The following is a 15,438-nucleotide window of genomic DNA, read 5'->3' as shown; positions in this document are numbered from 1 at the left end:
TTAACATAACTGCCTCTAGGAGTCGCCAATGGAAATAAAACAAACACACGCAAGAAATACGCGTACGCCAGATATAAAGTTGGCGCGGACCAACGCACATTCTCACGTTAATTTCATCGTACCGTGAGCGTGAAATCTGGCGTACGCAAAGTTTTTGTGCGTACGCAACGCTGATACATGAGACCCTTGGTCAAGACAGGCAGCAAAGGACAAAGTTATTAAAAAATATAATGTATAATTATAATAAATACATGTCACAACACATAGACACACAAAAATAGTATAAACCATAGTCAATAGTTAAAACGTGCACTGTTCTAAATTGACAGTCTTTAATTTAGATGGTACATGTAGTATATCTTGAAGCTCATTCCATACATAGAGCATACTTAGAGGATGCAGATCGACCTGCCTCTATGTGGAAAAATGGCATCTTAAGGAAGAGTATAGGTGATGTTTTATAAACAAATTTGGGGAGGAGCACGCGCAGAAGTTTCAGTATCAAATACGTCATTGACAATTATTCTATTATCCAATCAGTTCTTGACCAAACCCCTATATATACCAAAGCTGTCTTACCTGCAGCATCTTACGACTTTAACATCCCTCCACCACCCCGACACCTCACTTCTTAAGCATTACAATCCCGGGGGGAGCGTTCTGGGGCCGGGCTAGATACTTCGCTCGAATCCCTATTCCTCTCTGTTTCCTGATAAGAGGAATAACTCGAGTTAGGGTGTCTTCCCCGAGCTCAGAGCCCTCTCCCCGGACAGCACGCCAAATACACTTTATTCTGAAACTATTGCAAGTGTGAACTCGTGAACTGCTGATCTGGTATTGTAAAGTACTTGCACAGTACTCCAGCATGCGTCATAATAATTGCTTACGGAATTAGATTTTACATGCACACATTTTGCTGAAAATCAACTTCAATTCATTCAATTTTCTTTTCGGCTTAGTCCCTTTATTATTCTGGGTCCCCACAGCGGAATGAACTGCCAACGTTATCCAACATTTGTTTTACGCAGCGGATCCCTTCCAGCTGCAACCCATCTCTGGGAAACATCCACACACACTCATTCACACTCATACACTATGTGACATTTAGCCAACCCAATTCCACCAGTACCACATGTCTTTGGGACTGTGGGGGAAACAGGAGAGCACCCGGAGGAAACCCACGCGAACGTAGGGAGAACATCAAACCTCCACACAGAAACGCCAACTGGCCCAGGCGAGGCTCGAACCAGTGACCTTCTTGCTGTGAGGAGGACAGCACTACCGACTGCGCCACTGCGTCGCCTGAAAATCAACTTCATTCATCTTCCTCAATAAAACAGCCTTTTGATGCATGCATCGGTTTTTTCTCCACATAACATTCACTCATGGTTAATGAATCACATGTTTAAAGACTAGATGCACAGAAACATCATTAAAGTGTTGCTGGAAAATCATCAATGAACTGCAGATGAGCTCAAAGTATCTTACACTGAGCACCAGGGGTTCATACTTCACTTTTAACGATCAGTTCATTCAAAATGTTATTTAATTTACTCACCGTTAAACCATTCTCAGTGTATATAACTTTAATTTCTGCCAGATGAACTCAGTCGGAGAAGTTCAACATTTTCAAAAATGCCATGCTGTATATAATGGTGTTGGATAAGGACTTTTCAAAAGCTTCTAAAAATGTGCATAAGCCTGTCGTTAAAATAAAACATACACCACAAGGATGTTAACGCACGTTTTATGAAGCAGATCCTTGTGTTTTTGTAACAGAAACATCTCTCATTTTTAATAATAAACTGTTGGTCAACTTGTCATTTTTTGTCAACAAAAATTACACAATTATTTTAATGGATAAATTCTTATTAAATGAAATTTAAACTGAATATTTCATGATTTCAAATATTAAAGGGCACCTATGGTAAAAACTTTTCAAGCTGTTTGGACAGACATATGTGCATGTATGGTGTATAGACCGTCATATTAGGGTGATATAAGCACACCCAGTGCTTTTTTTTCAATTTAACAACATAAAAACGGTGGACCAATTGGAGCGGTTTTCAAACCGACCGCAACTTTACATAGGAGAGCGGTCCCACCGCCCACCAATATTGATTGACAGGCGCGTCATCATATCCTCAGTTTGTTGATTCACGTCCGCCATTTTCAGCGTGAGTCGAAGCGATATCACTAAAGGAACACGCTAGCTCTATTTTTAGATGCTTTTAGATGATTGGGCTCAACACAAGAGCAATATTCTCCACATTATCGCTCTAATCGGAATTATTGGTTGTATCTTTAGGTAGGTTGCAAACATGTGTACTTCTCATTGAGTCTACCTTATACTTCAGCCGTTTGCATTTCTCGCGATCCAGAAGCTCCCTGTGATCTTAACTAGCATGCGTTTTAGAATTCTAAACATCGGTTTCTATCAGGGTACACTCAAGTCGACGGCTGGGCGCCGCGGACCGCTGCAGAAACCTATGTTTAGAATTCAAAAATGCGTGGCGCGACGATTCGGGACACTTCATGTTTTTGCCGCGCCACAGAGAGTGTCTGGTGTGCCGTGTCGCAGCTTCGAGCGGCGCATCCGGTGCCTCAGTCAAAGTTAATTCAGTGTGTGTGGTTATTAGTTTCTGTGTACAAGCTCGGCACTTGAAACTAGCACACAGTTGGCTGTAAAACTGTACAAAGACACAAATGATTTTGTACTCTCTGCTTAGGTCTGTGTCCGAGTCGTACATGTACGACTGAATGCTGTACCTCTCACTCTAGCTCATTCTCTCAGTCTGCCTGTCAGACTCTGTTGCAAACGCAGAGCGGGTGAGCTCATGGCCCCGCCCCCTTGTTACGTTGGCGGGAAGCCGAAACTAATCTACATGTGAAGCAACACACCCCTAAATCAGCGAACTGTGGACACGCCCCCAACATGACCACTTTTTAACATATTATAATAAAAAAATTCTGAATTGTGTTTTAAACTGAACCTAAACTGGCACACTCAGAAGAGCCATAATATTAATATTAAATCATAAAAAAGAGGTAAACTATGTGCCCTTTAAAACAAGCTTTTCAAAAATCATATGTATTATATATCAGTGATCAGATGTGTCGCCTCACATCCAGAAGGTCGCTGGTTTGAATCCTGGCTGGCTCAGTTGGCTTTTCCATGTGGAGTTTGCATGTTCTCCCCGTGTTGCCGTGGGTTTCCCCCGGGTGCTCCTGTTTCCCCCTACAGTCCAAAAACATGCGCTATAGGTGAACTGATGAACTAAATTGGTCGCTGTGTATTTATGGGTGTGAATGTGGGAGCGTATGGGTGTTTCCCAGTGCTGGGTTGTGGCTGGAAGGGCATCCACTGCGTATATAAAACATATACTAGATAAGTTGGCGGTTCATTCCCCTGTGGTGACCTCTGAATTAAGCTGAAGAAAAATGAATGAATGAAACATATGTGTGAGTTTCATTCATTCATTTTCTACAGCTATATTCTCCAGATTTTAATATATTCGTCTAAAATAGTCTGTGCTTTTACTTATTATATTACATAATTTGGATTCTGCAAATAAGTAAATCTGTCCTAAAACAAATGAATAGGAAATGTGCATTACAGTTTTACAACTGCTTACACACGTTTTCCAAACAGTGTCAGCTTTTTTTAAAACTCAACCCACAATAACCAAAACTGCACACACAAAATGCAGAATGCCTCATATCTCATATTCAAAATGCCATAAACACACGTCAGAATGAAGCATTTGCATAAAACGCCAAACACTTCTTATAATATAATATAATATAATATGATATAATAATAATCTCATAATATAACACTTTTGCATATAGCATGTTAACACAGTTGTTCTGAAGTTCTTTGCTCTTTCGGCTTATATCTACAATTCAATGTAATGTTCTACAGTGACAGTAATCTGCTGAGAGAGGGAACAGGTACACTGTGGAAGCGGGGACGAAAGGTTTATTTATTGGAGAAGCGTCTTGTGGGTGTAGGGTTGGCCATCATACACTTTACAGAGCCAGGCTGAGAAATATTGATCTATTTATTTGGAATTTAGCATTTAGAAAAGCTGAATATGGGGGTAGGTAGAAAACTACAAATTGCGGATGGCTGGCAAACCTGGTTTTTTTTTTTTTTTTGGACAAGGACACCTATTTGACCTATTTACAGGCCTATACTACAGTAAAGCAGTGATGGGTTAGTGATCAATAAAGAAATGAGTGTTTCCACATTTAAGGAGTGTGTGCCAACGTGTGAATAAAGGGGGTCACACACCAGAAGCCATACATTTCAGAATCCTAAACACAGGTTTCTATCAGGGTACACACACCGGCGCCGCAAGTCGATGTATTGCTGGTGATTGGGTGTTGGCTAGATTTGGTAGCTTTACTACGCCATAGGGAAATTAAGACGTTTGTTTAAAATGGTTTAAGACCAACAACACAACATTTCAGTGCATTTTTAGACTTTTTCAGGCCTAAAATTTTGTTTTTGAAATGTAACATATTTTAAGACCCAGTGAACACCCTGAACACTGTAAAACAGGATGAGTTCCAGTTCTGCACAATTCTTCATGTTGTCTCAATACAAATTAGGTTAACTTAATGGTGTTTACAAATTTAAGTGGATTGAATATAAAACAATTAGCTTGCCCCCAAAAAACATTGAGAACTGTGTTGTTTCAACTCATTTTTAAGTAAGCAGTTTACACAAGCAGCAATAATCACTTTTTGAGTGAATGATAGATTTCTGTTTTGACGACATCAGGGTTCATGCAGGTTCCACTGAGTTAAATTTAAGACTTTAAGACATTTTTAAGATCATTATGAATGACATTTTTGACTCCTAAAGGAATAAATGCTAATGAATTTTTAAAATGGCCCAGATGGAAAAGATTTTTATTTGACCCATCAAAAAAAAAAAATATGTATATTTAATACATTTAATAATACTTTAGTAATAAACAATTAAAATATTTCAGATTCTACTTCTTAGCTAAATATTTTAAATATTGTGTAAAAACAAGCAAGCTCTACTTTAATCCATACTCTTTTTTTTCCAACATAAACTTTCTTTAAAATACAAAATAAACAAATGTTTTAAAAGTTAACAACTGTAATAAACTAAATCTATGTACAACAATCTGTCCAGGTCGGTGTCCTTAGCAGTGAATACATGGAGAACTTTTAAACAAATGTTATTGTAAGGAAAATAATTAAACCATTATGATAAAAATTACCTTTTAAAATAAAAATTTTAAAGTTTTATTGAGATGATTGTTGGTGATTGTATGGGTTTTGGCCAGATTGGTTAACAATACATGAACAAAGAAAAATTAACACCTGCTTAAAAAAGATTTAAGACCAACAACACAATATTTCTGTACATTGAAGACTTTTAAGGCCTAAAAGTTTGGATATTGAGATTTAAGACATTTTAAGGCCTTTTAAGACCCTGCAGAAACCCTGAACATGTCCCACTCTTGTCTTAGATAAATCATTTTATTAAGCTAAAAGCTTGCAAACGTGTAGTTCACATTCAAAAACCATTTTAAAAAACACACCAATGAGAAAATTCTCAATAAACAAATAACTAAACACTGTACAAGCATGACAGTGTGACAAGCCAGTTAACCCTCAAGTAAATTGCACAGAATAGGACAATGCATTTAACACTTAAAATAATCTCTGGTAAATTAATTATATCGTATGAAATTGTGAATAAAATAGTTTTAAAGCATAAAGCGAGTGAAAGGTGTGCAGTGAATCAGTTTGTCCAGATCAGAGTGACTGACGGATGTTGTTATTGAGGTGATTTACTCTCGATAACCCTCACTAATCGAAACACACTCGCGTAATTAATAGTTTTGTGCCAGATAAAGCTTCGTTTTAAAAGTTTAGCTCATTTTGTCAGGTGAAAGTAGAGTTTGAGTTGACTTACCCGTTGTACCGCTGTTGATATGGCCAGTTTGGCTTTCTCCTGAGTGAAGTCTATGGGAAACGCAGAAACACATCAGCGCTGATGAAACAGCGACACTCAAAGGACGAGAGAGGAATTACTTACTACTGACTAGTAATTTTGTTGATAATTATACAATTAATATTATATACAGTTGAAGTCAGAACTATTAGACCTCCTGGTCATTTTTATTCCCTTTTTTCTCTTCACATTTCTAAACAGTCATTTTCTGATTCATCTTTGCCATGAAGACAGTACATAGTATTTTACAAGTAAGACAAATTTGTCTTTTTCTGTTTCTAAAATTTAACTTCCTGCCATAATTTTGTCCACCTTGTCATACTGTTTGAGAAATATCAGAAAAAGAAATAAAACAATAATTATGACTTCAACTTTATATTAAAAATTACGTTTTTAAATTATGATAAAAATGTATATTAATTAAAGTGAAATTATCAAATCAATACACAGCACTCAGAATAAGTCGGTAGTGAAATTAGGGCGGTGGCACAGTGGCTCAATGGTTAGCACTGTGGCCTGACAGCAGAAAGGTCGCTCCTTCGAGTCCCGGCTGGGTCAGTTGGTATGTCGGTGTGGAGTTTGCCTGTTCGCCCCGTGTTGGTGTGGGTTTCCTCCAGGTGCTCCGGTTTCCCCCACAGTCCAAACACATGCGCTATAGGTGAATTGAAGAAACTGAATTGGCCGTGGTGTATGTGTGTGTATGGATGTTTCCAATCAATGTGTTGTGGGGTATTTGTCGGAATGATTGGCAGTTCATTCCGCCGTGGCGACCCCTGATTAATAAAGGGACTAAGCCAAAAAGGAAATGAATGAATAACTATATTCTTCAATTTAATATTTTTCTTCAAAAAAGAAAAAAAAATCTGTAAAAAACCAACAATTTAATAATTGGAAATATAATAAAATAATAATATTCTGGATTTATGTACATCTGTGACTAAAATAAGAACAAGACATTTTTTCTGATTTAGTTTTTTATGGTTTTAGTTAGACATAAATCCAGTTAATTCATATTTTATGATATTTCTAGCTTTTAAATAAAATATTTCAGATTGGTCATGACAAAGTAAAAAATATCTAATATATATTATTAGATAATATATTCTTCAAAACAGAAAAATCTGAAAAAATATTTCAATAGTTGAAAACTTACAGATCAATATGCCTGATTTATGTACATTCACTTTCCTCCGGCTTAGTCCCTTCATTCGATCCCGGGTCACCACAGCGGAATGAACAGTCAACTATTCCAGCATATGTTTTATGCAGCAGATACCTATCCAGTCGCAACCCAGTACTGGGAAACACCCCCCCCCACTCCCCCCACCCCCACCCCCCCCCCCCCCCCCCCCCACACACACACACACACAGGGGCGCCTGAAAGATTTTATTAAGGTATACGCACATATCCAACACCACCCCGCCCCATCATCCCTGCTGTCAAAGGCTATAGGCCTATTATTTAAGAGCATTCGTTACAAAATTGATAGGAAACTTATGTTTCCTTATGTGCTTATGTTTGCTTTATGCTTCGGCACCAAAACGCGAACTGGTTAGTTAAATAAAATAATAATCTAGCCTATATAAAGTTAAAGTGAAATGTTCAGGTTCAGAGAAGCCTGTATTAAACTGTTTTCACTGTTATTTTTCAAAACCATCCACTGTGTCGGTCAATTACAATTTAATCTATTTAATCAAGCAGGTAATTTGAATAAGCAGGACAGGCGTTTCCAAAAGTAGGCTATTCGCAGCAGCGTTCAAGTGTTTCCAGATTACCTCGGAAGAACAAACTTGGTTGGCAGGGTGAGAGAACTCAGAAACTCGTGAGAATGAAGATATCTGCTTATTTGTGCCAGTCTGTCAGATAAAATTGTTTAAAACACCTTGAACGATCGCGGTTCCATGCGAGGAGGCTGCGCAGCTGGATCATAACTGTCTGATGAATGAGACACGGGCTGGGCCTGGAGTTCCCCTGGCTGAGCTGCTGATGGGACTGCGGTCTTCAACTCGTGTGGGGGATTAATATTTGTCTCAGTAGTTTTAGGTCTTTTGGCAAATGTCTCAGTTAAGTTTAGCTGTTTTAAAGAGAGTTTACTCATTTTGAAGCTTGTTTTAAACTATTATTAGTGTGCGGAAAAAAACGCCAGCTATACTAAAGCCAATAGATTTCTTTACCCATCTCCCACCAAGTACATACACACTTTAAAACACACGAGCACACACCTTTATTTATTCTCATTCTTTCTTGCTTTGTCAATATATTGTAGTGTATACTGTTTAATAATCAATTTATATCATGTAAAAAATAAATTAATTAATTAAAAAGCAGTTTGCATGTGTTTGGACTGTGGGGAAAACTGGAGCACCCGGAGTAAACCCATGCCAACACTGGAAGAAATACCAACTGACCCAGCTGACACTTGAACCAGCGACCTTCTTGCTGTGAGGCAACAGTGCTAACCACTGAGCCACCGTGAGCAACAACATAAATAATTAATTAATGAATGGACTGCTCAAAGCCCAAATTTCACAAGAACAATTTTATTAAAACCAATGCACAACACAAGCACAACTTACATTCAACATTACTTGTCTTCCAAAGATCTTGATATTTGTTATACTAATAACAGAAGAGGTCAAAAATCAAACGTCTCAAATGTCAAATCGGGATCTTTTTTCGGTCAACAGAAACAAAGAAATGTTGAAAATAAATACTAATAAAGTGGCATTCAGTAGCATACACGGTCAAGAGTCTGACATGTCTATCTAATTCTGTATAAATATCTTCAAAGTGCGCTTACGGTTTATACAAAAAGAAAGAAAGAAAGAAAGAAAGAGAGAGAAAGAGAGCTCTATTCATCAACACTTTTTACATTCCACATCTAACACATAATCGACATTCAAAGGCACAGGACTTCACTTCAAAAAAACGATCCCAAATAATCAAGTCATACTTCAAGTAATCTTACGTTGCAGAAAGATTTTGGTCGAAAGGAAATGATAAAAATATTTATAGAAGTCAACGCATGGATTCGTTTCACATTTAAAGGGGAGCTATTATGCACAAATCACTTTAACAAGGGGTTTAAACACAATTGTGTGTCAGGAGTGTGTGAATATAACCAGCTTCTAATGGGAAAATGTATTCATTTTATTATTTATGATCAGACTTGATTAAAACAGTCTGCCAAAACACTTTGATTGACTTTCTCCCTTTGTACGTGTCATCAGAGGGGGAAAACCCCGCCCACCAGTGACCATCTCTCCCTCATTAGTAAACAGCCCTAAGTGAGAAGCAGCCATCCGCCACATTGAAAACAATTATTCAAAGATGATTCCTTGGATTTACTCAATTTTTTTCACGTTAAGTGGTTGTAAACAATTTATTTGGGCTGAATTTAAACAAACAAATTAAGTTGAACATTGTTAAATTTAATTTGTTTGTTTAAATTCAACACAAATAAATTGTTTGTAACAGTTTTGCATGCAACACTTTTTTCAGTGCACTAGAGTATCGAATCTGCCACTATGCTGAAACACAGGCATTTCTAGCTCCGCCCTCTTTTTAAAAAGTGCACAATCTCAATTGAATCTAAAGTGACAGTCACCAAATAGGCCTTAATTAGGATTAAAGTCTAAAAGGGTCAGTTTCAGAGAGTTATAAAACATTATGTGTGTGGTATTTTGAGATGAAACTTCGCTCACGCACACTCTAGAGACACTTATTTGACATCTTGTAAAAAGGGCATAATAGGCCCCCTTTAAATGAGGAATTATGGACAAATTATATAAGTGATAATGCATTTTAATAGCTGTATCCTCACTTCATTCACAAATCATTCAGCCACTTTAAAAAATAATAAAATAAAATAAACAATTCAGTCAGTGTACGGATGAAAGACATCATGCAAAGTCTCGATATTTGTTTTTATGATGGATTTGATGAATAAATTTGAAGCGAAATCATTTTGGCACTTTTTTTTTAGCAGTTCAGACAGATCTGATATCACAACTGAGAAAAAATATATATAAAACATTGCAAATATTCACTGAAAATATGACATTTGTTGTTTGTTCCCACTACTTATTTAAATTTAGCTGAAACAACATAATACATGAGGTTTTTAGGGGTGGTAACTTCATTGATTTATGTTCAATCCACTTCATTTTGTAAAAACTAATCATTTAACTTAATTCCTTCATGGTGTCCCAACACATATCCATTGCATTTTTTTATAGTATACACACTGTAAAAAATGATTAGTTACTTAAAGCGAGTAAACCAATTGCCTTAAAAGCAACAAGTTGAATTTACAATAATAATGTAAGTAAACCCATTGTAACTTGAAACTGTCAAGTTGACTGATTTTTTATTATTATACTAATTGTACTCACTTTTTTTTATAAAAGTAAACCAATCACTTTTTTTCCAATACACCTTTATTATATTTGGGTTTTTTCAGCTTTTCTCTATCTAGCAAAATGACTTACAGTCAAATAAATCTGCTCTTCCAGACTCCAGTGTGTCTTCTAAACTCAATACAGACTATAAATGTAGATATATACAAATGTAGCATTTATAGACTTAATGACGCACCGAATATGCAATAGTGTGATAATTACAGTAATTATTTGAAAACAGACATGCTAAAATAGTCTGACACTGTAAAAAGGGATTAGTTACTTATAGCGAGTGAACCAATTGCCTTAAAAGCAACAAGTTGACTTTACAAAAATAAAGTACACCCATTACAACTTGGAACTGTTAAGCTGACTCAATCTTTTTTTATCATTATGCTAATTGTACTTACTTTTTTCAAGTAAACTAATCCCTTTTTACAGTGCCAGACTATTTTAGCACTTCAGTTTTCAAATAACTGTAATTATCACAATATTATATATTTGGAGATTCATTAAGTGTATAAAATCTACATTTAGAGCCTGCATTAAATTTAGAAGACACACAAGAGCATGCCATTTTGCTAGATACAGAAAAGCTGGGGGGAAAACATATTTAATAAAGGCAATTGGTTAACTCGCTTTAAGTAACTAATCACTTTTGACAGTGTATTTATAACAGGACATTTGCTGTTTGTTTAAATTACTTAATTAAAATGAGCTGAAACAACATAACTCTTGAGGGTTTTTTGCAACAATTTAATTGTTTTATGTTCAATCCACTTCAATTTGTAAAAACTACACTGTAAAAATAAAGTTGACTCAACTTAAGATAACCAGCTTTAGGGCGTTTTTGAGTTTACTCAACTTAAATCGAGTCAAGTGCAGTAATTAGGTTGAAAGTTGAGTCAACTAAAAAAAAAAAGTCCTGCATCAAGTTGCCTTAAAATATTGAGTTGAGGCAACTTTAAAAAATGTTTTACAGTGTAATATCGATAATAAAACATAGATTGTGTGGAACCCAGCATTTTTTGTACCCAGCTATACCCAGCAAATGTACCCAGCTAACGTTCTGGCAATGTTCTATCAACATTATCCCCTCCAGTGACATTAGTAGAACACCTGTAAGTTATCTGGCCATTATTAATAATGTTTTTCTATACATTGTTCATGAAGCATTTTTTCGCCTGAGACGTTATCTAGATGTTCATCCAACGTTGATTATAGACCATTTCAATGTGGTGATGCCATTGGCCCATAAACATTTCCTGTTTGTTGTCAAACTATTTTAATAACTGTAACAAGAGGCAATTCAATCACATCTCAACATTAAAACAGCTGTCATAATGTTATTTATCAATATGTGGACCTTTCAGGATTCTAATAATAATTATGGAAATTAAAAATGTAAAACAGGAAATACATTAGGATCACTGTTATTGTTTACATCCCTCATAATGGTCTATATGTTATGATTAGTAGTCTGGAAGGTTCAGAGACCCTTCAAAAGTAACACCTCATGTGGAAACGTAGCTAGTTTATGCTTTGTCTGTTTAGTGGCTAATAAAATGTAGGATTTTTAAAAGGAGCCATGGCACCAAACCCCACCCCTAAACCCAACTCACATTGGGGAGTGAGCGAATCGTATTATATTGTACAAATGAGATCGTACAAATTCACATAAGATAGTGTTGAACAGTCCGACATTCTGACACATTCTAAAATGGAATGTTTACTCAAGTTCTAAACTTTTAAAGGTGCCCTATAATGAAAATCTGGGTATATCAAGGCATGGTATAATAATAAAGGATTAGTATATGGGAATGAGCATCCTGTGAGCCTCGGACACCACTGTGTCCTTGTTCTAGTGTAAATTCCATAAGCGTAAAACTCCGGTGGACAACAGGGCAATCTGAGGACAAAACAAACTATGATGGGACTCACAGGCCACACCCTCTTCATATGCATGTATGCCTACTTTAGGTCATTCATCCAGACTTGATGAGTATTTCTCATCAAGAGAATGCGACTCATATAAAGTTCTGAGAATAATAAATAAAGCTCTGAGATCATTATCATGCGCACCTCAGGCTGACAAGCCAAACATTTTCTAGTAAGACAACAGTGATCATTTCCCTTCCTGATTTTAAGTGTATAGTTCACTTACTATGTATGTGGGACTTTTATTTTGAAGAGAAACAACTTGTTTACTGTGCGTTACTGGGCAACGACAGCATGAGACATGCTTCAAACTGGCATCAGGGCACAAAATGCAAGATTTACAGATTACACATGTATTTATCTCCTCTCTGAAGAGGTGTAAGGTATGTTTAGTGACATATTTTGTTAATTATTTGTGATTATTGTGAAATTAAATTACGTATGTTTCAACAAGCACATGTCAAATCAGTCAAATCAATCAGCTCTAATGTCATCTGTTCATGCAGAGGCTGATATCAATTCCTGGCGGTGTTTTTTTGACTGTAGCTTCAAAAAAAACGATGCGATACATCACTATCACTCTCTTTTGTCAAGTTTAATTATAGTTTAGCTTTTATTCTTCATATCTGCTAAGCAAAATAGGTTAACGTTACACTGATTGGGTTTATTTTTGTCTGTGTTCAGCATACATCATAATGTGTGTGTTTGTAATGCTGTGTTCACACCAGACGTGGAAAAACATGAATAAATCCAGCTATTCGCGCGTAAATAGACGCTTGAACATTTACTTGCTTCATTTGTGCGTCAAATTCTCTTCAAAATAGACACGGATTTGCATCATGGGGGGGGGGGGGGCTTCTGTCTGCCCAGTGACTCTAGCTTTGTTGCTAAATGGCTAACATGGATTTTATTGAGAGAGTAGCTGTGTTTATGTGCTTTAGGAAGACTGAAAAACAGCATCGATTCGTTTGGAGCAGTGTCTGAGTCCACTAGTTCCTTTCAGAGGTGGACCCATCTCTATGAGTTCATCAACTCCCCCAGAAACTACACCTGGATAATGAAAGCTTTCAGCGGTGCTTCTGACTGAGCCGAGCCCAGTTTGATGAATTGTTGTCTGGTGTCGGCAAGAGGAATTTTCCCCCGGGACACCAACAACAGGCAACTCGTTATAATCACGCCCCTACAAGAGAAAGCTCCTGATTGGTTAACCTGGCGCAAATGTCCGCTGAAGTTCAGATTTTCCAACTAAAATCACCAATCGCCAATTGTGCAAAACACTCAACTCGCGCCGCTTTACTCACGCAAATTGCGTCATTCGTGCCACAGGATGTCTATTCGCGTCATTTCATTGACTTAACATGTAAATCACTCATGCTTGATGCTTCATCTGCATCTAGTGTGAACGCAGTATAAGAGTGGCATGTCAGAGCGGAGCTCATTAATATTCATGACACGAACCATATATGGTCAATCATGGACCTTCTGATTCTATGGGTATTTTATGAAGTAGTACATGAGCTTATAAAACCGTTTCTGGAGATTACCGAAGCCATAAACCTACTTTGTAGATATCAGAGAACAATTTAACTTATTAAAGCAATGCAGTATATGGCACCCTGTAAACATTCCATTTTGATCAATCCAAGAACTATGTTTTCAGAACTCAGCGGGAACCAAATGTTCTTAGAACTCGGTTTAAAAACAATGTCAAACGTAATAATTACTATTTTTTTGCTTGGTGTCAATAAACAGAATAATTCATACTAACCCAAGTGTGATAGATTAAAAAAGTACAAATCGTTAGTTAAATTAAAACCTAGCTAGCGGTAGCGAGTAGAAACAAAAGCTGATAAAAGTGCTTAATGGGATGACTAACTATTGAAGTATATGGCATGAAGTAGAAAAGAATGAACAATTCAAATTTCACTTGGCATAAAAGTAATAAACATATCCGACATCCAAAAGTGAATTAATAAAAATGGAAATATTACATGCTTTCTGACTTATGTAGAAAGATTGCATAATGATGATAATACCTCAGGACATCCAAAGTGCATATCCATTTTCTCGTATTTTTTATACTTATGTATTTTTTGCCTTTATATGCATTACTAATTTATTTACGACTGAGGTGAATCTCATAAAATGTCAGATTTCATACCAAAATCATATAGACAGAAGAGATTGTGTTTACCATAAAACAAAACTTTTTTACAGAACCTCTTAAATAATAATAATAGTACAGAATGACATGACATAGCATAATATAACATAACATAACAATAAAATAAAATTAAATTAAATAAAATTTAATTTACAAAAAAAATTAATTAAAAAGAAATTAAAAATATCAATTAAAATAATTTAAAAATGCAATAAAATAAATAAAAAAATATTAAAAATAAAAATTTAATTTAATTAAAAAATTAATAAAAAAATTTACTTAAATTAAATAAAATTTAAAATAAATTTCAAATATCTTAAAATTAAAACTTAAATTAAATTAGTTGAATTAAATAATAATAAAAAAATTAAATAAAATAAAAAATAAAATATGATTTGCTAAAACTAAATGACAACAGCTCTCATCATTATGATCATCTATCATTTATCTATCTATGAAATCTGATGTTTTCATGAGATCCACTCAGTTTTTTAAGGTGACCTATTGATGCTAACTGGAAAATTCTACCCTTACCACAAACTTTAGTAACAAAAGAAAGTATTAAAACCTCCTGAACAGAAACGGGAGGAATCAAAATGGTCCCTTTAATACAGCAAATAAAACACTGAATGCGACCGTACGACCTAAAGCTGTCTGGTATGGGTTGAAAATAAATAAAGCCTATAACTTCTATATCTTCACGAATTGATAATAGTTCATCACGGCACAACACGAGCTATATTGCTGACATTTACAAATGTAGAAGCAGAAGCGGTAAGCATGCATCCCTGAAAGTGCTCCAGGTCACGGATGAAACACCAAACCCAACCAGAAATAAACCAAACCAACCCGCAGCAGCAGCAAGAAGACTAGTCAAAATCAGCATCAGCATCTGTTTCAGTGCAAATAAACTCTCCTGCCTGCAAGAATCACA

Source organism: Danio aesculapii, chromosome 17 (genome assembly GCF_903798145.1).
Source record: "Danio aesculapii chromosome 17, fDanAes4.1, whole genome shotgun sequence".
NCBI lineage: Eukaryota > Metazoa > Chordata > Actinopteri > Cypriniformes > Danionidae > Danio > Danio aesculapii.
The sequence above is the reverse complement of the archived record's forward strand: the minus strand, read 5'-3'. Positions refer to the sequence as shown.